We start from the raw sequence: 22,777 nt of genomic DNA, 5'->3' as shown, positions 1-22,777 counted from the left end.
AGTTTCCCATACAAATAACTCATATTCTATATCAACTGAAGATATGGCAGTGATTTGGGGGGAACAAGTCAACTTTCAGTCTTTTTAACAGGGATACCACAGTAATACTCATTTAAAAAAAAAAGTCTGCTGTGTCATCAATTAAAATGTTGCCTAATTTACAGCATTTATATTAGTGAATGTAAATGGAGTTTAAAAAAAAATTAATACAGATTGGGGCACCCGGGTGGTTCAGTCAGTTAAGCGTCCGATTTCAGCTCAGGTCGGTTTGTGAGTTTGAGCCCCGCATAGGACTCTGTGCTGACAGCTTAGAGCCTGGAGCCTGCTTCGGATTCTGTGTCTCCCTCTCTCTCTGCAAACCAACTCTCTCGCCCACCCCCCCCACCCCCCGGCTCATGCTGTTTGTCTCTCTCTCTCATAAATAAACATTAAAATAATTAAAAATATTAATACAGAGAATAAATTCTGCCCTTAGTTATATACCTGCAGTGCTCTACAACAAAGGGAATTTGAAAAACAAGTTAATTCGTACAAACAGGTTAGTAAGAACCTCTGCCTTCCATACATACATCTTGTATGAGAGAAGAATAGAATCATGTATTTTTCCCCCTCCTTACTGCTTATGTGTCTTAGGTACAATCAGGCGATTCGGAGAATAAAGGTGCTAAGAGAAAAGAATACAGGACAAGCTTTTATGGTAATAAACACCTTTATCTCTGGCCTTATTCAGTCGTGTTTCAAAACCATCAATTACTTATCAATTTCATGCGCCTCCGTAACTCTTTAGAGAAACATAAAAACACTTATGATGGAAAGGAGACAATCAACCAAACGTTACATCAGAGAGAACTGCTTCGAGCATTAAGAAAGAAATGCTAGCCTACGAGTTCATCTGAATTAAATGAAATGTGCTCCTTCATAATATCTATAAAAGAAGAACACAGATCCATTAGAATCCTGCTCTGCCCCTGACAGGCTCTGTGTTCCCAGCAAGTTGCTTCTGTCTCCTGGACCCACCTGCAAAACAGTGCAAATACTGTCAACGGTTTCAATACGGTTGTTGTGAGATCTCAATTAGATCAAGTGTGTACAGTGCCCACGTCATCAGTGCCGGCTCTATCGGGTGGTTCCTGCTCACTGCTACCACGGCTATCACACATTCCTCTCTGAAAACACCGAGCTGTTTCTTTGCACCTCCCGCAGCATTTTGTATCGTACAGACCTCTCCCCACCCCTCAGCTTGTTATTTAGATCATTCTGACACTTTATTGTTTTCGTATCAAACGCATGCCTCTCACACAGAGATGCTCTAGGTTTGCTGAAAGAATCAACACGCAAAGATTAAATTAGCGACTCAAACAACAAACATGGTTTTACTCTAAAAGTCCATGCTTACTACAAAGGACTGCATTGCGACCAGACACAAACATACTCTTCAAACTCAACTCAAGACGTTTCTGCAGAATGTGTCATCCTTCGTGAAGAAAGAAAATTCACAGCTCTGGGAATAGCTGATGGCCACAGAAGTGTCTTTTACAACGAATCGGTTGCATAAAATGGTTTCTTGCTGTCAGCGCTGGAAGACTGAATTCGCTAATCGGAGGTATGCCTGTTTGTTTTGTCCCCAATGAACAATACCTTCTTCCTCCAGGAAGTTCACCCTTTTTCAGGGGCCAGGGGAGGAGGGGGGTCTTTCGAATCCAAGAAAATGCTTTACAAAATGAAAGCACTGATGCTTCTCTTCTCCTAGCACCATATCCTTTCCCCAGACAGCATTCCTACTGACTTCAAAGGGTAGCTGACAGATCTTCAAGATGCGGGGACTAGGTGTGTGTAGCAGGTCGGGGCTGGGGGTAGAGGACTACTTACTATAAGATGCCCTCAACCACCATCTAGGTCTGCACTAGTTCTCCAATTTTTTTTTTTTTCTCTGAGCTTCCTTTCCTTCAAAAGCCTCTGTATTTCTGTGGAACTTCTTGAACTTCAGAGTTCAGTGTGGTAACAGATACGTTTGACCACAGAGTTCAGAAATTCTGAAGAGGAATTTGAACCTATTAATGCAATGAATACCCAAAGTCACCAAAAAGCTAGGGATGGAGCTGCCCCCTGGACCCAGGCCATCTGACCTGCGTGTGTCTCCGGGGACCCCAAACTACCGACGTGGTTCAGTAAAACCAGAACCGATACAATTTGCCTTTTGTTTTTTCCTTTTATGTCTTGTTTTCAATCTCTGATTTCTTTCCTCTAACCAACCATTATACATAACACTGAACATCTTTAATTCCCTGTAAACTATCAATTCCCTTGTAAACTCTGCAGTCTAAAAAAGGGTACAGGGCACCTGGGTTAAGCATCTGACTTTGGCTCAGGTCATGAGCTTACAGTTCATGAGTTTGAGCCCTGCTCTGGGTAAGCACAAGCCCCACTTCAGGTAAGCCCTGCTTTTCTCTCTCTCTCTGTTCCTTGCTCAGTTGTGCCCTTTCCCTCTCTCTCTCTCAAAAATAAAAAAAATAAAGTGTACAGGATTTACAGGATGTGTCCTATAAGTACCTTAAAACTTGAAAATGGTGGAATGTCTATCAAGCTTTTATTAAATACACAGACACATAACAGTTTATTACATAATACATAGACACATAACAGTTTTACACAAGTTTCTGTCTATACTGCTTAGATTTTAGAGATGTTAAAAAAAACTGCTAATGGGTATATTTAAGGCTGTTCACTTGGAAAGAGGGAGTGGGTTTTAGGGCCGACTGAAGTGCACCCACTGAACTAGATGGCCCTAATTTGTCAGTGCATCAAATTTAAGGCTGAGTCCCAATCTCCATGAGTCACTCTTCCAGTGGACGAGGTAATGACTCTATTACTTAAATTTACTTTTTAAAACTCACCTCTTGATGCCCCACAAATCTCTGCCTCTTTGCCTTAATAGAAATTCAACATTCAACAGTGATCAGAGCTTTCAAAAGTTTGCATGCCTGCTTAAAAGGACTGTCTGAAATGAGCACTGTATTCTGAGTGGGTCGAAATGCAAGATGGTTTTCTGGATGGACTGTCTCTCACGAAGAGGCTCTTGCCCTAAAACACCCAACGCCGCCCCGACTTCATACAAGCACAGCCTGGAAGCAACCACAGCTGGCGGGGCCCATGGAGAATCTGTCATCTCAGACGCGACGCATGCTTCTCAGTGCAAGAGAGCAACTTCGCCTGGGAAAGCTGGATGATGTCAGCACTAGAGATTTCATGAATGGGTGCAGGGAAAGAGACCCGATGGATCCCAGCTTTGCAGCCAGGAAAAAAAAAAAAGCACGCACATGGCAAGGAGATGTGACACGATCAAAAGTTCATCATCCCACCTCCCTTCCCAGATCAACACTTACCCAATCACAATCAGCCCCAGGCCTCGGCTGGCGTCCCCCGGGCCCGGCCCCGCGCCCCGAGGCCTGGGCGCCTCCGGGCGCTGACATCCCGCGCGGGCCCCCCGCAGGCGGCGGGCGGCCGTGCGCCCCCGCGCCCCCGGGGCCTCGACTCCCCGCCCGCCCAGCCCTGCGCCCCCAGACCGCTAGCCCCGCACACGCAGCCGCTTCGCAGCCGGGAACCGCGAGCCTCGAGCGGCGCGGCCAGGGGCGCTCCCGGCCGGGTCTGCGCGGCCCATGGGCGCGGCTGCTCGCGGGGCGCCCCGCACCGCTTCCCGTCCCGATGCTACGGCCCCGCACGGGCCAGATTCCGGCGCGGCGGGGCGACGCCTCCCGTCCCCTCCGCGCACGCCCTCCCCTCCTCCTCCCCGGCCGCCGCGCCCTTCGCCGAGGGCGGTCTGGGCCAGGCGGCGGGTCTCGGGCGCTCCCGGTTTCCAAGCCTGGCCGGCGCTCCCCGCCCCCACACGCTGCCTCCCCGCCCTGCGTCCGCGGCCCGCGTTCCCAGGAACCTGACCTTGGAAAAGTCCTGCTGACAGAGGCCCGATTTCATACTCCAGTGACCTGAGCTTGGGCCGCAAGCCACTCGGCCTCTTGGCCCTCGCCTCGCCGCCCTCCCTGCGCCTCCAGTGCGCACGGTCGGGCTCCCTCTCCGCCCCACCCCGCGCGCCCGGGGCCTGTCCGGGCGGGGGGAGGGGGAGCAGGAAGGGGGTCTGTCCGGACAGGTGTTTGCTATACTTAATTCTTTTAAGTAGGATTTTAATTAACAGGAGAAAGACCGAGAACTTGAATTAACAGGAGAAAGATTTCACCTATCCCCGTGCTCCCATCAAAGGATTCCTAGGTGGGAGGTAGGTGGAAGGGAGGTTAAAAAATATGGAAGCCGCAGACCTGGTAAATGCAAGATGCTAAACCGATTAACAGGAACTCTAGGCCTAGTTGTGCACCACAGATTTGTCTCTATTCATGTTCCGTCTCTCCAGCTTCATTCAAATAGATGCTTTATCTCATCCCACCCAATAACTTTTCTACAAGCCAGCGAGCATGCCTGTGTTTAGGTTTTTTAATATGCGCTTGTGTCAATCTTGAAGTCACACAATTATACCAGGACCCCTTTGTTGGGAGCTAGCAAAATATCCAAGCCACCATTGAGAGAAACAGGAGTGATTTAGCTTAAATAATGTACATTTTCAGGCAAAACAAACCGCTTCTTGAACTAAGTATACGAGAATGCTCACCACATGTACCACCACAAAATCGGTTTTGAAGTGATAAATGGTTACAAATCCTAAAATTAATGGGATTTTAAATCCTGATATGTACATACGTGTATATATGTGGGGGGTATGTGTGTGTGTGTGTGTGTGTGTGTGTGTGTGTGTGTATCAGGAAAACTGATGGTGCCTGAAGTAAACACACACCTGCTAACACTATTGATATGTAAAGGGAGGCGTGACAGGGAAACAAAAGAAAGAAGAATATTATGATCCAAAGATAGGCCATCTTGTTTACTTTTTTAACACCCATGCTTGGTAGATACCATTATCCAATTTCACTGATGAAAATACCAAAGGCAGAAAAACCAGAAGCAAAATGTTCCAGGTCACTCCACGAGGCTGTGGGGTGTGTGTGTGTGTGTGTGTGTGTGTGTGTGTGTGTCCCAGCTATCGATTATTGCACAACAAACCACCCCAAATTTAGTGGATTAACACGGGAGTCATTCTGTTCTCACAAACCACAGAATTCAGAAATTTGGGCAAGACTTGCGGGGTGATTATTCTGCTTTGGCTGGCATTGTGGCTCACTGGCATTATTCAGCTGGTCTACCATTATTCGGCGGTATTCAGCGGGCCTCTGGACTGGTCTGGAGAGTCCAAGAAAGCTTCACCCGCATGGTATCTAGCACTTTGGGGTGGGGGAATGGCTGGAAGGCTGGGCACAGCTGGGCCCTTCTCTCATTGCAGGCTCAAGACCTCCCCGGGGAACCTCTCCAGCGGGGCAATCAGAATTCCCACATGGCAGCTCGGGGCTCTGAGAAACCAAGGCTGAAGCTGTCAGCTCTATGAAAGGCCGGCTTGGAACGGGCATAGCGTCACTCCCATTGTACTCCATCGTCAAAGTGGTCACAGATTCAAAGCGTTGGGAAAGAGAACGCATCCCTCTATGGGAAGTGCGTCAAAGAATCTGCATTTACTCTGCCACTATCAACTTCCGTCCAGATGTTATTTACACGCCTCCCTGACATGCACAACATACTCAAGCCTCTCAAAATTCCCTAAATCTGATCATTTCAGTCATATTCAAGTGAGGAGGAGGAGGAGGAGGAGGAGGAGGAGGAGGCTCCTCGGGGGCATTTCCTCTGCATCTGAAGACCTGTGAACTAAGAGACAAGCCAGCGCCCTCTGCCCCACAAACAATGGGGAGACGGAGACCGGAGAACCACAGCGGACACTCGTGTCGCAAAGGAGGGGCAGTGGGAGACACAGCAGCCTCTGGCCCACGGCTATCCGAATCCAAGCAGGCTCATGTTTCCAAATCCTTGATCGGGACCCACTTCTGCTCCCTGGCTCCCTCCTGGCTCTTCGCTCTGCCTTCTGGGCTTCTGGTTCCACCCTCTGAGTTGTCCTCATGAGGAAGAAATGGCCCAGGGCAGCCTGCTTCCTTCCAGAGAAGCTTCATGGGGGAGGAACCAAAGTCAGAGTTGCTTCAAGCCCAAGCTGATAGTGCTTCTAACACTCCACCAATATAATTCTCTTACATAAATTCTGTCCTGTCCTTTCAATTTCATTCAAGTTCCCTCCACTAGCCATAAGCCACTCAGACCCTTCTTTCTGGGACAGGTCATTGGGGCACCTTTGAGGCTGCTACGGGACAACGCTCTTAAGCCCCTAAATCTTCCCGAGGCTTTAGTTAGCCGAACCTGTGGTTCCCCCTCTACCACCGCCCGGGAGCTGATCTCTGTCTGCATGGAGGTCATTTCTTAATTCTGTTCAGAGACTCTGATGTTGAAACAACCCACTCTTCAAACCCAACAAGTCCTGACTCTCACATGTCATACGAATTCCGCTCAATAACTGAACAGCTCCTTCTTTAGTTCATCTCTCTCCTCTCAAATTTCCAAACCCAAAGCACTACTGATTTAGAGCCAGAAGTCATAAAATCTTCCCGCTGGACCGGTCTAGAGAGCAGTATGCCCCAGCAGAAATATAATGGAAGCGACACACATAATTTTAAGTTTTCTAGTATCTGCATTAATAAAGTTAAAAGGAACAGTTGAAATTGTTTTTAATAATGTATTTTATTTAATCCACTCTATCTAAAATCAACTGTATCTCGACATGTAATCAATATAAAAATTATTGAGATATTTTAAATCCTTTTTTTTTTTTTCCGGTGCTGTCTTTGAAATCCAATGCATGCTTCCCATTTAGCGCACATCTCAGAACTAGTGATGTTTCAAGTGCTCATTCACTACATGTGGCTTGTGGCTTCTGTACTGGCCAGTGGTCTAGACTATAAAATCCTTTGACTTTTGCTGTTTTTTGAGAGAGAGAGAGAGTGAGCAGGGGAAGGTCAGAGGGCAAAGGAAAGGGAGAATCTCAAGCCGGCTCACGCTCAGCGCAGAGCCCGATAGGGAGCCCTCTGTGGAGACTGACGCAGGGCTCGATCCCACAACCCTATGGTCAGGACCTGAGGACGAATCAAGAGTCACACGTTCAACTGACTGAGCCACCCAGGCGCCCCTAAAATCCCTTGACTTTTATTTTTAATATGGCTTAAACATTTTAAGACTTCATCATTCTTAGCCAAGCCTAAAGTTGTGCGTTATTTATATCTACAAGATATATATGCATATGCTAAGTATATATGAGAATATGTATATATTCTCTTATAAATATGCACGTTTCCAAAGTATTAGTCATAAGCTTCATCAATATGCAGTTAAACGCTTAACTGCATTATCACAACCAAAGCTACTGATCCTGTCAGTTTATTCTTAAAGGCACATTGACATTTCTATAAGCAGACAAAAATTCATTTCAAATAAAAAGGATTAAAAATGTTCCACATTTGAATATGATTTATAAAAGAAAAACATTTTCCTCAATGTTATTTGTACTTAGAGCATATCATTTTTCATCCTTCCCTGGATTTGGGAACCAAAAGTAAATACCTATTTCCGCATTCTTGATGGAGTGTTTTACATTCTAAGGGGGGTGGGGCTTGAGGTCAATAATCACAGTAATTAAATAGAAGACCTCAATTCCTAAAATAAGGATATTAGGATCTGCCTTAACCTATTTTGGAGAATTCATTTGGATGAAATGAAATTGTGCATGTGACCATCCTCTGAAAAATCTATTAGAAATGTAAAGATCTATCACTAGTCACAAGCAACGTTTCAGTTGTCAAAAACCGACCTGATTTCAAATACTGGCTCTGCCTTGCTCTAGCCAGGCAATCCCGAACTGGTAGCAATTCCCTGAGCATAAATTGTCGAAAGCAAATCTAATATTATTCTCTTCCTTGTAGAGGCCTATGAATTAGAGATGATTTTTAAAAAGTGCACGTAGATGCCTAATACATTGTAACTTACATTACTCCAGCTCTTGAAACATTGAGTTAATTACATTGAGAGTTTAAAAGAAAATTGAGGGGCGCCTGGGTGGCTCAGTTGGTTAAGCATCTGACTTCGGCTCAGGTCATGATCTCACGGCTGGTGAGTTTCAGCCCCGCATCAGGCTCTGTGCTGACAGCTCAGAGCCTGGAGCTTGCTTCGGATTCTGGGTCTCCCTCTCTCTCTGCCCCTCCCCACTCGTGTTCTGTTTCTCTCTTTCTCTCAAAAATAAATATTAAAAAGAATTTTTAATTAAAAAAGAAAAAGAAGATTGAGTAGAGAGCTCACTTGTGTCCATATTATTCTTATGCAGTTATAATATGCAAATGTTGCATATACCCTTTTATATTTATCCAGTTCAGGCAATCTTTCCTTTGCACCAGTATCACGTAAACTGAAACAGTATGCATCAAAATCATGTCCTTGCTTTGCAAATGTACACACACACACACACACACACACGTATTTTCTATCTCCACCCTGGAGCTGTTCACCAGTGAGCACACCCACCCAGCACCTAGATCTTGGTTTCTAGTACAATCCTCCAATAGGAGGAACTAAGTTTCCGTGGAGAAATATATGATTCCAGGGCTGGGGCAGGGAAAATATAAGATCCTGGAGCATGTGCAGTGCCAGAAAATAAGGACGTACTCAAAAAACTACAAAAGAGTGGGGGCATGTCAGGGGCCAGCCTGAAAGAGCCCTGAATGGCGAAAGCTGAAACAACTTGAGTACCAAAATAAATAATGTGGTATTGAGTTACAAACCAAGGAACAAAATCAATATCTATGAGTACATAGTGATATAAATAAATGAATAAATAAATAAATAAAGGGGGAGGAGGAAAGTGGTGAATCTCGTACAGAAAAATTATAAATGAATCAGGTCACTGCTTCTCCTTTCAGGAAACAGAGCTTAGTATCTCCGACCCTCAACCTTGAGTGTGGGCTTGATTCCAAAGAGTACAGTATGAAAGGGAGGCGGGTAACTTTACAGGGGAAAAACCTGACCAGCACTCTGTCAGCCAGGCGATCAAGGTCAGCATCATTAGTGATGAGTCACGATGGAAGCCGACACCCTTAACAAGATATGAGGAGAATGCCGCTTCATCTCTGTGGTCTTCCTCCCTGAAACCCATAATAACAGTCTAATCATAGGACAAATTCTAACTGAGAGACACTCTACCAAATATGTGACCTGTGCTTTTCAAATTGTCAACGTCATCAAAACAAGGCAAGTCTGAGAAACTGTCTCAAACCAGAGAATACTAAGGAGTCGTGATGGTTAAATGCAGTATGGCATCCTGGATAGGACCTTGGAACAGAAGAAGGACAGTGGGGAAAACCTGGTTGTAACAGCTAATCTTAAATCCGTGGACTCTGAATAAAGCAGATTATCCTCCATAATGTGGGTGGGCCTCATCCAATCAGTTGCAGCCCTTAATAGAACAAAGACTGACTTCTCCCAAGCAGGAACGAATCCTGCAAACAGACTGCCTTTGGACTCAAACTGTAACTCTTCCCTGGGTCTCCAGCCTGCCCACCTACCCCGCAGAGATTAGACTTACCAAGACTCCATTATCATGTGGGCCAATTCCTTAATGTAAATCTCTCTCTCTCTAGCTCTTTATCTGTCTATCCATAAATATATACCATCTTATATAAATCTATAAATATAGATGCAGGTGTAGACATACATAGAGATACATCCTAATGATTCCGTTTCTCTGGGGAACCCTGGCTAAATACACTGGTGATGGAATGAAGATAGAATGAAATGTGAAATTTTAGTTAATAATAATACATCAATGCCAGTTCGTTATCTGTGACAAACGTACCATCTCATATAAGATGTTAATAATAGGGAGCAACTTTTCTGTACATTTAAAACTGTCCTAAAGTAAAGTCAATTTAAAAATGCTTTCATTAAACTCTTCGCCGCATTTAAATATATTGTCCAAGTTAATAACACCTTCCTAGAAGACCAATAAAACAATATCATATTTTATTACTATAATGTGAAGAATATAATAATTTTATAACGTTCTAGGTAAACTGTGAAGTCCACAGCTTATATGAAATTATAGGAAAATGTAGAATTAATATATTATTTAACAGGAAAACGAAAAAAAATTTTACTAGGTGGGAAAATTTATAAGGACATTATTTTTAAAGAATTATAGCAAAATACAGGAAGTTATATCTGATTTTATAATGACAGATACTAATAAATAATAACAGAAATGTGCTTTATATAATTCTTTTCTAAGAGCAGTCTATGTAAAGCAAACTACAAGTGCATTATTTGACTCCTTTTGCAATCAAAATGTTTGCATGCAGTCCCGCCAGAGAGCCACTAGATGGCAATCTTTCCCATCTGTTAAAACTGAAAAACGTGCCCAGGTGGATTTTATATATAGGTATATACATATATATATATTTATATGATATATGTATATATATTTTTTGCAAGACTTAGGCTTTAGTGAATTTTATTTCCAGATGTGGAATCCTGTTTAGATCAGAAATCACTATTGCAGTGAACAATATGCACAGTATGCACAGCTGACAGAAAGTGTCAAGATGCTAACATCCCCCGTGGCTGGAATGCTAACCCTTTGGCAGGCAAACAGGCTCAGGGACCTTACTTCTGAACCTAACAACCACCCTGATGCTCGCTGCTTTTCAGTACAGAAAAGAAAATCGAGGGTGAGCAACGTAAGTAAATTCCTGAGGGTAAGCAGTTTTATCCAGCTCGGTCCAGTCTGAGTTTAAAAGTTTGCCCTTTCTAAGATTCATCTCTGATCTAACTTGCAGATCTCTGTTGAAGTCCCTTCTCTGATAAAGATGTTCTATGGACATCACTTGTGAATATACCAAATACGTTCTATAATAATATTCACTAACGTTTCTCGAATACTAACCATGTTCCAGTCCCTCCTTTAATGGACTTGATGCAAGTGAGTTTAACATTTAAGTTTCACAATAATTCTTCGAAAGGGGGATAGTATTAGTATCATTATGCAGAGTAGTAAACTGAGGCACAGAGAAGTCGATGACATGACAGAGCCAACATTCTAACTTCAGCTACTGGAGATAAAGCTTATTCAACACCATACTCAGTCTTTTATGCAGGGCAGACACCTCAGAAGCCCTCTACAACATATCCGGAGAAGTTCGAGCTCACTAGTTTTAACAAAGAATACAGAAAAGTTTTTACATGTAGAAGAATGTTGTATCTGAAAAGGGTAACGGAGGAAAATTATTAGACTTTTAATATGAAGGGTGTAAAAAAACTTAGAAAGCCCTGAGTAATCTATGAGGTTAACAGCTTATATAAAATTACAGAGAGATACAGAATTTGTATTTTATTAAAAAAAAACCCACCTAAATTGGGTGGACAATAATTAAGGGTGTCCTTAATTATTAAGGACAATAATTATTAGGTAAGACCATACGAAATTACCAATAGTGTACTGTTTTGAACCAGAAAAACAGAAATTTTATGTATCAACCCAATACACTGGATGAATGGATTCAATAACATTTTTTTTTTTTAAGTAGGCTTCATGCATGGAGCCCAACGTGGGGCTTGAACTCATGACCCTGAAACCAAGATCTGGGCTGAGATCAAGGTCTCAACTGATCTTGAGATCTTGAGATCTTGAGACTGAGACACCCAGGTGCCCCAATAACATTCTTTAATATCTAGTATTTTTTCTTACTTTTAAGCATTAACTTTACCATGCTATTATAGTAGAAAGTGAAAGAAAAAAAAAACAATTTGAAAATGTTTTTATGAATACTTTTATAAAGAATTAATCAGACTTTCAAAGTAAAAACAACCACCTAAGCGTATTCTAGGAAGAGTTGAATTTCCCCCACTACAGCATCAATATAGTCAAATTTTCCCCCAAGAAGTGTATTTTCATGTTTAACCTCACCTATTCTTTTAATAGTAGAGCAAAAAGTAAAGACTTGGTAATAATTGCTAGATCACTACTTATAAGGTTTCATTTGAGGTTTCATTTGATGTCATTGAAATCTTAGGATACAGTTGATCCTTGTTATTTGCGGATCCCATATTTGTGAATTCACCTACTTGCTAAAATTTATTTATAATTCCAAAATCAACACTCCGGGTGCTTTCATGCTTATTCATGGACACGTGTAGTGGGGCAAAAAGCTTGAGTTGCCTGAATTGTGTGTTCTCCCCCGAGATGGAGCCAGACGGCACTCTGCCTTCTTAGTTTTGCTCTAACACTATAAACAAGTGCCCTTTTTGTAGTCTGTTTAGTGCCACGATTGTTTGCATTCTTGTGTTTTTAGTTGGTGATTTTGCTGTCGAAATTTGTGGTGCTTAGATGGAAATCATAGCATTGAAGGCATATATTAGAAAAGAAGACCTAAAATCAATCATCTAAGTTTCCACCTTAGGCAACTGGAAAAGGAAGAGCAAATGAAATCCAACGTAAGCAGAAGAGAAGAAATAATAAAATTAGAGCAGAAATTTAACAAAAAAATCGAAAACAAGAAATTAAATAGAGAAAATCAATGAAACCAAAAGACGGTTCTTTATAAAGCTTAAGAAAGACCAATAAGCCTCTAGCCAAAAAGAGAGAGATTGAGAGGGGGCACTATTACTGAAATCAGAAACGAGGGGTGCTTGGCTGGCTCAGTCGGTAGAGCATGCAACTCTTGATCTCAGGGTTGTGAGTTTGAGCTCTGTGTTGGGTGTAGAGATTAATTAAAAATAAAATCTTAAAAAAAAAAAAGAAATGAAAGAGGGAACATCACTACAAATCCCATGGACATTGAAAGTATAATAAAGGAATACTCTGGATAACTCAGTGAGCACAAATTTGATAAACTAGATGAAACGGACCAATTCCTTGAAAGACATAATCTGCCCAAAACTCACACAAAAAGAAATAGACAATCTGAACAGGCCACCTAAATTTATTAAAGAAATTAAATCAATAATTAATAAAACAGAAAGCACCAGGCCCAAGTGGGTTCACCGGTGAATTCTACCAAACATTTAAGGAAGAAATTATACCAGTTCTCCTAATCTCTTTCAGAGGATAAAAACAGAGGGAATACTTCCTAACTCATTCTATGTGGCCAGCATCACTATAATACCAAAACCAGACAGAGACATTTGTAAGAAAACTACAGATATACATCTCCCATGAAGATAAATGCAAAAAATCCTCAACAAAATATTAGTAAATTGAATCCAACAATTATAAAGAGAATTATACAGCATCACCAAATAGGATTTATCCTGGGTATGTAAGGCTGACTTAACACTACCTAATCAATTAATGTAATCGATCATATCAACAGGCTAAAGAAAAATTACATGATTATATCAATAGATGCATAAAATGCATTTGACAAAATCCAACATCCATTCATGCAAAAGCAAAAAAATAAAAAATAAAACCTCTCAGTAAAGTAGGAATAAAGGGGAGTTTTTAAAACTTGATAAAGAGCATCTACAAAAAGTCTATGGCTAACATCTTACTCAGTGATGAGAGACTAGAAGCTTTCCCACTAAGGTCAGGAGTATGTCAGGATGTCCTCTCTCACCACTCACTTTTCAACATTATACTGGAAGTCTTACCAAATTCAATAAGACACAAAAATGAAAGAAAAGGTATACTGATTTGAAAGAAAATTACCTTTGTTCACAGATGATCTAATTGTCTATGTAGAAAATCCAAAGAATCGAGAGAAAAACTCCTGGAACTAATAAGTGATTACAGCAAAGTTGCAGGATTCAAGATTATATAAAAAAGCTAATTGCTTTCCTTATATAGGCAATAAACAAGTGGAATTTAAAAATAACAATACAATACTATTTACATTTGCCCACCCCAAAATTAATTATTTAGATATATATCTAACAAAATGTGTTCAAAATCTATATAAGGAAAACTACAGAACTCTGATGAAAGAAATCAAGGCAAAACTAAATAAAGGGAGAGATAATCCATGTTCATGGATAGGAAGACTCAATATTGTCCGGTATCAGTTCTTTCCAAACTGATCTATAGACTTAATGCGATCTCAATCAAAATCTCAGCAAACTATTTTGTGGCTATCAACAAACAGATGTCTAGAACTGATTCTAAAGTTTATATGGAGAGACAGAAGACTCAGAATTACCAACACAATATTGAAGGAGAGGAACTAAGTTGGAGAAATGACTCTACCTGACTTTAAGACCTACTATAAAGCTACCATAATCAAGGCTGGTATTGGTAAAAAAGTACACAATAGACCAATGGAACAGAATAGAAAGCCCTGGAGATATATGTATGTAAATATATTCAGCTGATCTTGGACAAAGGAGTGAATGCAATACAATGGAACAGAGAAAATCTCTTCAACAAATGATGTGAAAACAACTGGATATCCACATGTAAAAAAATAAACCTAGATACAGATGTAACATCCTCTCCAAAAATTATCTTGAAATGGATCATAAACCTAAATGTAAAATTTAAAAAACTATAAAACTTCTAGAAGATAACATAGGAGAAAATCTTGATGACCTAGATCATCAAGACAATGACTTTTTATTTATTTATTTTTAATTTTTTTAGCCTTTTAATTTTATTATTTACTTTTGAGGGAGAGAGACAGAATGTGAGCAGGGGAGGGGCAGAGAGAGAGGAAGACACAGAATCTGAAGCAGGCTCCAGGCTCTGAGTTGTCAGCACAGAGCCCAACGTGGGGCTCACAGACCACAAGATCGTGATCTGAGCCGAAGTTGGACGCTTAACTGACTGAGCCAGCCAGGCGTCCCAAGACAATGACTTTTTAGATACAACACCAAAGCCATGCCCCATGAAAGAAAGAATTGACAAGTGAGCCTTCATTAAAATAAACTAAAAAAATTCTACTACGCGAAGGATAATGTCATGAGAATGAAAAGACAAGCCTGGGAAACAAGACGGGGAGAAAATATTTGCAAAAGGCACATTTGCTAAAGAACTGTTATCCAAAATATACAAAGAACTCTTAAAGACCAACAGTAAGAAAACAAACAACCCGGTTTAAAAATAAGCCAAAGACCTTAACGGACACCCGACCAAAGAAGATGGATCAATAGCAAACAAGCAAATGAAAAGATACTCCAGACCATACGCAGCAGAGAAGTGCAAATTAAAACAACAATGAGATGCCACTATACCCCTGTTACAATGGCCAAAATGCAGAACACTGACAACACCAGATGATGGGAAGGTGGTAGGGCAAGGAGAACTCTTCCATTGCTGGTGGGAATGCAAAATGGTACACCCATTTTAGAAGACAGTTTGGTGGTTTCTTACCAAGTTAAATGTACCCTTACACTACAACCCCGCAATCACACTTCTTGGTATTTACCCAAAAGAGTAAAAATTTATGTCTACACAAAACTTGCACGTAGATGTTTATAGCAGCTTTATTTATACTTGCCCAAACTAGGAAGCAACCAAGATATCCTTCAGTAGGTGAGTGGATAAATAAACTGTGGTATATCCAGACAGTGAAATCTTATTCAGCTCTAAAAGGAAATGAGCTATCAAGCCATGAAAATACAGAGAGGAAACTCAAGTATGTGTTACTAAGTGGAAGAAGGCAATCTGAAAGGGTTACGTACTGATTCCAACTATAAGACATTCTGAAAATGGCAAAATACGGAGAGAGTAAAAAGATCAGTGTATGCCAAGGGAAAGGGAGGGATGAATAGGGCACAGAGAATTCTTTAGGGCAGTGAAAATACTGGGTGAGACCGTAATGGTAGATACATGTCATACATTCGTCCAAATGCATACGATGTATAAGGCCAAGGCTGAACCCTAATGTAAACCATGATTTTGGGATGCTAATGATCTGTCAATGTAGGTTTCTCATTTTTTTGAAATGTTTATTTATTTATTTTTGAGAGAGAGAGAGAGAGAGCACAAACAGGGATGAGGCAGAGAGAGAGAGGGAGAGAATCCAAAGCACGCTCCAGGCTCCCAGCTCTCAGCACAGAGCCCGACGAGGGGCTTGAACTTATGAAGCATGAGATCATGACCTGAGCCGAAGTCTGAAGCTTAACTGACCAAACCACCCAGGCACCCCTGTTGGTTTATCATTTATAACAAATATCTGACTCTCGTGGGAGATGTTGATAAGGGGGAAAGTAATGCCTGTGTTGGACAGGGGGGTACAATCTTTATGAAATATCTTTGTGAAAAATCTTTTCCTTTCACTCACAACCTTTTGTTGTGAACCTCACACTGCTCAAAAATTAAAGTCTTTAAAAAATGTCAGCCTAGAATTTGCAAAATTAAAAAAAAACCCCATAATTTCTCACATTTTTATCTCTGAGGTGAGGATGTCTATCACCAATAGTATCTTACAATAGTGGCCAGGAGAGCATCAATAGGGAAGTACTTGTCATAAACCATAAAAAAGATTAGCTTCCCGCTCACACTCATTAGGACGACTATTATCCAAAAAAACAAAACATAACCTGCGTTGGTGAGGATGTGGAGGAACTGGAACCTTTGCATTGTTCTTTTTTTAAGATTAAAAAAAATGTTTATTTATTTATATTGAGAGAGAGAGAGCACAGGCACACATGCACGCATGCATGAGTCGGGGAGGGGGAGAGAGAGAGGGAGAGAGAGAGAATCCCAAGCAAGATCTGCACCATCAGCGTGGGAGCCCTACTCGGGGCTCAATCACAAACTGTGAGATCATGACCTGAACCAAAACCAAGAGTCCGAGGCTTAACCGGCTAAGCCACCCAGGTGCCCTGGAACCATTGCATTGCTGGTCGGAATGTGAAATGGTGCAGCTACTATGGAAAACAGTCCGGCGGTTCCTTACAAAATTAAACACAGAATTACCATATGATGTAGCAATTCCGCTCCTCAGTAAGTACTCCCAAAGGACAGAAAGCAGGGACTTGAGCAGGTATTTGTGCACCATTGTTCATAACGGCATTATTTGCTCTAGCCAAAAGAAGGAAGCAGCCCACATATTCACCAGCATGTGAACAGATAAAGAGAGTGTGGTCTATACTTACAATTAAATATGATTCATCCTTAAAAAAGAGCGAGCTCTTGATACATGTTACAACATGGATGCACCTTAAAGACGTGCTAAGTGAAATAAGCCAGACACAAGAGGACAAATATCATATGACTCCGCTTACATGAGATTTCAACGGCATTTCATTTCAGAGACAGAAAGGACCATGGTGGTTGCCACGGGCTGAGGGGAACAGAGGAGTGGGGAGCTGTTGTTTCATAGGTACAGAGTTTCTATTTGGGATGATGAGGAAGTTATGGAGATGAATGACTGTGAATGCATTTAATGCTATTGAATTATACACTTAAAATTGGTTAAAATGATACATCTTAAGTTATATACGTTTTAGCACATTTAAAAAGAAAGCTCACCTTCCAATGGGCAGAATGAGTATTAGTGACTTGGAAAGGAATCTTTCCATACATGAATCTTTTCCACAACATAAAAGCACTTATCTAAACTTTAACCACCAAAGCCCTAGGAGGATATGGGAGTGGGGTCGAATCGGATTCACGTTCCTTAAGTAGGGTCAAGTGTAGGCTGGCTCTATGTTACTAACTGCAAAGCCAGCTTAAGAGCCCAGCACCAATATCTTTTAATACTTTACTGGATTCATAGTAAAAGTACTGTTTCATCTATGTTTTAATGGCATAGAAATCATTGTGTGGAAAAACCAAGGCCTTGACAATGATGAGTAGAAAATGAATTCAGATGAGTCATCTTTGAATGTTAAGAACTTCTAGGAATTTATTTAGCCTGTATTTTCCTTCTTATACTGGGACAAAAGCAATTTATCACTTAAAAAAATCTGGTTAAATCTCAAAGAAGTACTACAATAAGAATAAAATTAGAATTCTAACTGATGGGAAAGCATTGTATCATAGTTTAATCGGCAACATTTTTCTTTTTAGTGGAATATAAAATATTAATGTGTCTAACAATCGATAACATTATAAATTAAACGAAGTTCAGTAATTCCTGATTTTGAAACAGGGTTTTTATCTACATTCAATGGCTTAATTTGCTGAAATGGACAATAGGCCTGTACAGATTTGCCCTTCATTAAAAAGCAGCATGAAGTGGAAGATGATATTGTACCAGGGTGATCTGTCAAATAATTCTCTGCTGTGGAAATTCTAAGTTTATCTGTGTTTCTAATTCTTAATTTCAAACTATTTAGGTTTTTGTCTTCCAACCTTTAACAGAGATGATAAAGCAAAACAGAAGCTAAACTCAACTCATAAAATCCAAAAGGCCTCCTGTCCACTGATTAATTGTAGTTACAGAGCCAGCTGGCCTGACAAAGCTCTCTTGGGGGTAGTTAAAACCTTCCAGTTAGTGGCCTCTTTTGATGAACTTCTCAATTTTATTGATTTTTTGGAAGCTCTTACTTTTAATTTAATATAACTTACCAATCTTTTCTTTCTGGTTAGTACTTTTTTGGTCCTATCTCTTTGGTCCAAAGAGATCTTTGCCTACCGTAAGACATAAAGATCATCTCCTATGTTTTCTTCTAGAAGCTTCATTGTGTTTTCTTTCACATTGAGACCTACAATTCACTTAAAACTGATTTTTTCGCATGAGTTTCGCACAGGTGATCAAGTTTCTTTTGCTTCTTTAAGGATGAACAACTGATTTTGCACCATTTATTGAAAAGTCGGTCTTTTCACCAACAAACATTCATAAACTTAGAAGACTGAATCTGGAATCTGGGTTCTCTATTATGTTCCACTGGCCTATTTGTCTGCCTTTGCATCAGTAATACACTTTATGTATTAATGTGGCTTTATAATAAATTTGGTGTCCTTTAGAGGACGTTATTGCTGGGGCACCTTGGTGGCTCAGCCGGTTAAGCATCTGACTTCGGCTTAGGTCATGATCTCATGGTTCGTGAGTTCAAGCTCCGCGTCGGGCTCTGTGCTGACAGCTTGGAGCCTGGAGCCTGCTTCAGATTCTGTGTCTCCCTCTCTCTCTGCCCCTCCCCACTTGCGCTGTCTCTTTCAAAAAAAAAAAAAAACTTTAAAAAAGTTTTTAGAATAATTATTGTATATTATAAATATCGTTGTATAGTAATTACTGTTATTTTTTCTGTATATTTTCTATCAATTTCTGTGAAAGGTACGTTAAAATTTTTCCTTATGATTTTGGATTTGCTTATTTCTTCTTTTAGTCAATTGCTGCTATAACTGTAGATAGGTTTTTGTTTTTGCAAACTCAAAATTTAGGCTCCCTTTTTTTTTTTTTGCTGTAAAATTTACTCTTCACTATCTACAAGGTTATTTCTGAGTTGTAAAAATGATCTCTTCCCCATGAGCAATAATTCTTGTATTCTTCATTCAGTTCTCCATTCAGTTTTGCCTGCCACAATCAGAGAGAGCATGAGAACACTTTCTTCTTGCTCTGGTAGGGAGACCTTAGCAGCAGATACTGTAGGTCTGTCAAAAATAGACACATCTTCATATATTTTTGAAATTATGTTATTGGTGCCTGTACATTTAGGATTTTCACATCTTCTGACAAAGTGGCCCTTTTCTATTTACCTCCTATTGTGGCAGACTGGGGGGCCTAGCAATCTCAAATCACTAATCCAGTCAGTAATTAAGAAGATTTAAATCTGGGTTTCAGTCCTTGTGGGGCTGGTCTCTTTCCAGTTCAGCTGAACTCCTGAGGGGTTTGTATTTATTGCCCAGCTTTCCTACTTGCACTCAGGTTAGTGTGCCATTGCTGGAAGTTGAATTAAGGGAATTTTTGTAGCAAAATCTTGTACAGTGTGTGCCACAAATCACCATTCATGTCCCAGGAGAGTCCTCAGTAAAATGTACATTGTCCCCTAATGCTTTACTGAGGAAGAATTTACAAATGCTTTATGGTGAAAACTGGAGTGCATCCTGCTTCATGGTCAACTTGAGGCAAAACCAAAGGTTTCCAGCAGGGACCCGTATATGGATTAGAAGTACATTTAGAGTACACACACACACACACACACACACACACACGATGCTAAATCGGAAGTCTCAGTATTAAACAAATGAGCCGCTGAGTGCATTAAATAACAAAAATAAACATGTTCATCATAAACTGAATTTAATATAGACCTTGAATTCACAAAAATTCAACACAGGCATATTTCCATTAAGGCATATCTCCAGTAAGCCCAGCTCAAGCCTTGGCTATAATCAACACAGATTTTCCTTCTTATAATGAGGAAAATGTATTGTGTGCTAAGGTGCTTCGTGAAAAGTTCTATTGTTTGTTTTTGTTTTGTTTTGTTTTAGAACATTTAGCTGGATGGCTCTTCAAGACAGAAAACTACCGAGTCCTCCTGCTGGACACAATTCTTCCATATCCATCCATGTATCATCCAAAATCATGGTCCTTAACCTCAGTCTCAGTTCTGAGACTACTTGTAGCAACAACGTGCGTTGCGAAACAGAGCACTTTCGAGGCTATCATTTGCATTTGCATTTTCATATTCTTGTTCACGTGCACAGCGAGGGACTACATGAACAGTTGTGCATGAAAACGTGTCTTGCGCATACAAACGCCGTGCTCTAATGGAGAGGGAACCAAGGTCGGGAGCCACTCACCCGACGGGGACCCCCTATCTCCTCTCCAGCTCTGTGACTTCTGGAAGGCAGAGATCCCCTCATCTCTTTGGAGTGTTCAGGTGACAGAAACATTTTCAGGAGTTTCATAAGCTATTGCTAAACATATCCCTTTGTTCCAATGTACCCGTCATATCCAGGACGGCTTTGGAAGTAAACATACTTCTAACACTTACTAGCACTGGTGTGCTGAGAAACCAGCAATCTGAAAAAAAAAAAAAAAAAAAGTCCTGATGTGAAGCAATGCTCCCTCCTTGGCCAGCCTCCAGCCACCACCGTGAGGCCACTAAGTGTGGAACAGGAAATAGCTGCAGGTGATCGTCTCCCGCCAGCCAGTTCTATCCACTCGGCACACTATTGCTTCGTGGGGACGGAGGGACTCTCAGAGAATCACACAAACTACCACTTTTGCCCCTGAAACACCTCTGATCACCACAATATCTGTAACGGGCTTGCGAGACAACTTCACTGCAGAATTCCCTCCTACTCTTCAGCCAGCCTTTTCCGAAGGGAAAAGGCCCCAGAGCACCTCAGAACTGTGGCACTTTGCTCATTTGTAAAGAGCAAGCTTAAACCGGGTTTTCAGGAGTTCTGAGGGTTACATGAATTTAAGCAGATTTTAGCCAATTTAATTTAATTTAACTTAGCCAATTTTATTTTTTTTTTTAACGTTTATTTATTTTTGAGACAGAGAGAGACAGAGCATGAACGGGGGAGGGGCAGAGAGAGAGGGAGACACAGAACCGGAAGCAGGCTCCAGGCTCCGAGCCATCAGCCCAGAGCCCGACGCGGGGCTCGAACTCACGGACCGCGAGATCGTGACCCGAGCTGAAGTCGGACGCCCAACCGACTGAGCCACCCAGGCGCCCCTAACTTAGCCAATTTTAAATTAAATTGGCCAAATTTAGCCAAACTTACTCAAGTCCAAAGTTAAACTCTACCACCAAGTTAGACAAAGGGTGAGAGGCAGAACTTTACTGAAGGCAGAAGGGAGACAGCGAGACAACAACCCCTAAAAGGTTCAGTTTCTTGGCCTCAGCCTAGGAGGTAAGTGGGGGGCAATGTGTTAGGACAGGCACCACGTATGTTTTCATACACTGGAACTCAGCAAATGTCATTAATATTTCTTGCACGTCTCAAATAGGGGCCCGTGGTTTTCTTCAGTATAATTGCCATGTGCTCCATTGAAAATATCATTGTAAGGAATTGAAGTTAATGATTAATTTAAAAATTGTCACTTTAGTGAATCTTGAAAAGAACAAATAACTCACTGTTCATTTTTTTTAAGATACTCAAAATGATATCATTATGTTAGAAATCAGTAAGATCTAAAATGTTAAATGCTATGTGAAAAAAGGAAATTCATTAGAGAAACGTGCGTCACGCAAGGATTACAGCGGTCAGTATTTAATTATAAGGCTTCTTCTAAACCCTTAAGTGAAATGTCTAATTAAGAAAATGCTAATGTGTGGGTATACCCTTTCCCCTAGCAAGGGCCGTATCTAATATCTGCTTCTCCAATTTTTCTTGTAAGACAATGCTTACCAATTATCTGTCTTACTTTATGGATAAAGTATTTGACTTGCTCTCAAATATACATGAAATAATTTATAAGAATAACACATAAAATAAACGAGAAGAAGGTTAATAAAACTAATGTTTTATTTTAAAGAAGTCACGGCTTTAGGGGCATCTGGCTGGCTCCGTCGATTAAGCATCCGACTTCAGCTCAGGTCATGATCTCACAGCTCATGAGTTCAAGCCCCACATTGGGCTCTGTGCTGACAGCTCAGAGCCTGGAGCCTGCTTCAGATTCTATGTCTCCCTCTCTCTCTGCACCAGCAGCCCCACCCGCCTCACTCATGCTCACTCTCTCTCTCTCTCTCTCTCTCAAAAATAAATAAACATTGGGGCGCCTGGGTGGCTCAGTCTGTTAAGCATCCGACTTCGGCTCAGGTCATGATCTCGCGGTCCGTGAGTTCGAGCCCCGCGTCAGGCTCTGTGCTGACGGCTCAGAGCCTGGAGCCTGTTTCAGACTCTGTGTCTCCCTCTCTCTCTGCC

Source organism: Panthera leo, chromosome B1 (assembly GCF_018350215.1).
Source record: "Panthera leo isolate Ple1 chromosome B1, P.leo_Ple1_pat1.1, whole genome shotgun sequence".
NCBI classification, from domain to species: domain Eukaryota; kingdom Metazoa; phylum Chordata; class Mammalia; order Carnivora; family Felidae; genus Panthera; species Panthera leo.
Note: the sequence above shows the minus strand (reverse complement) of the source record.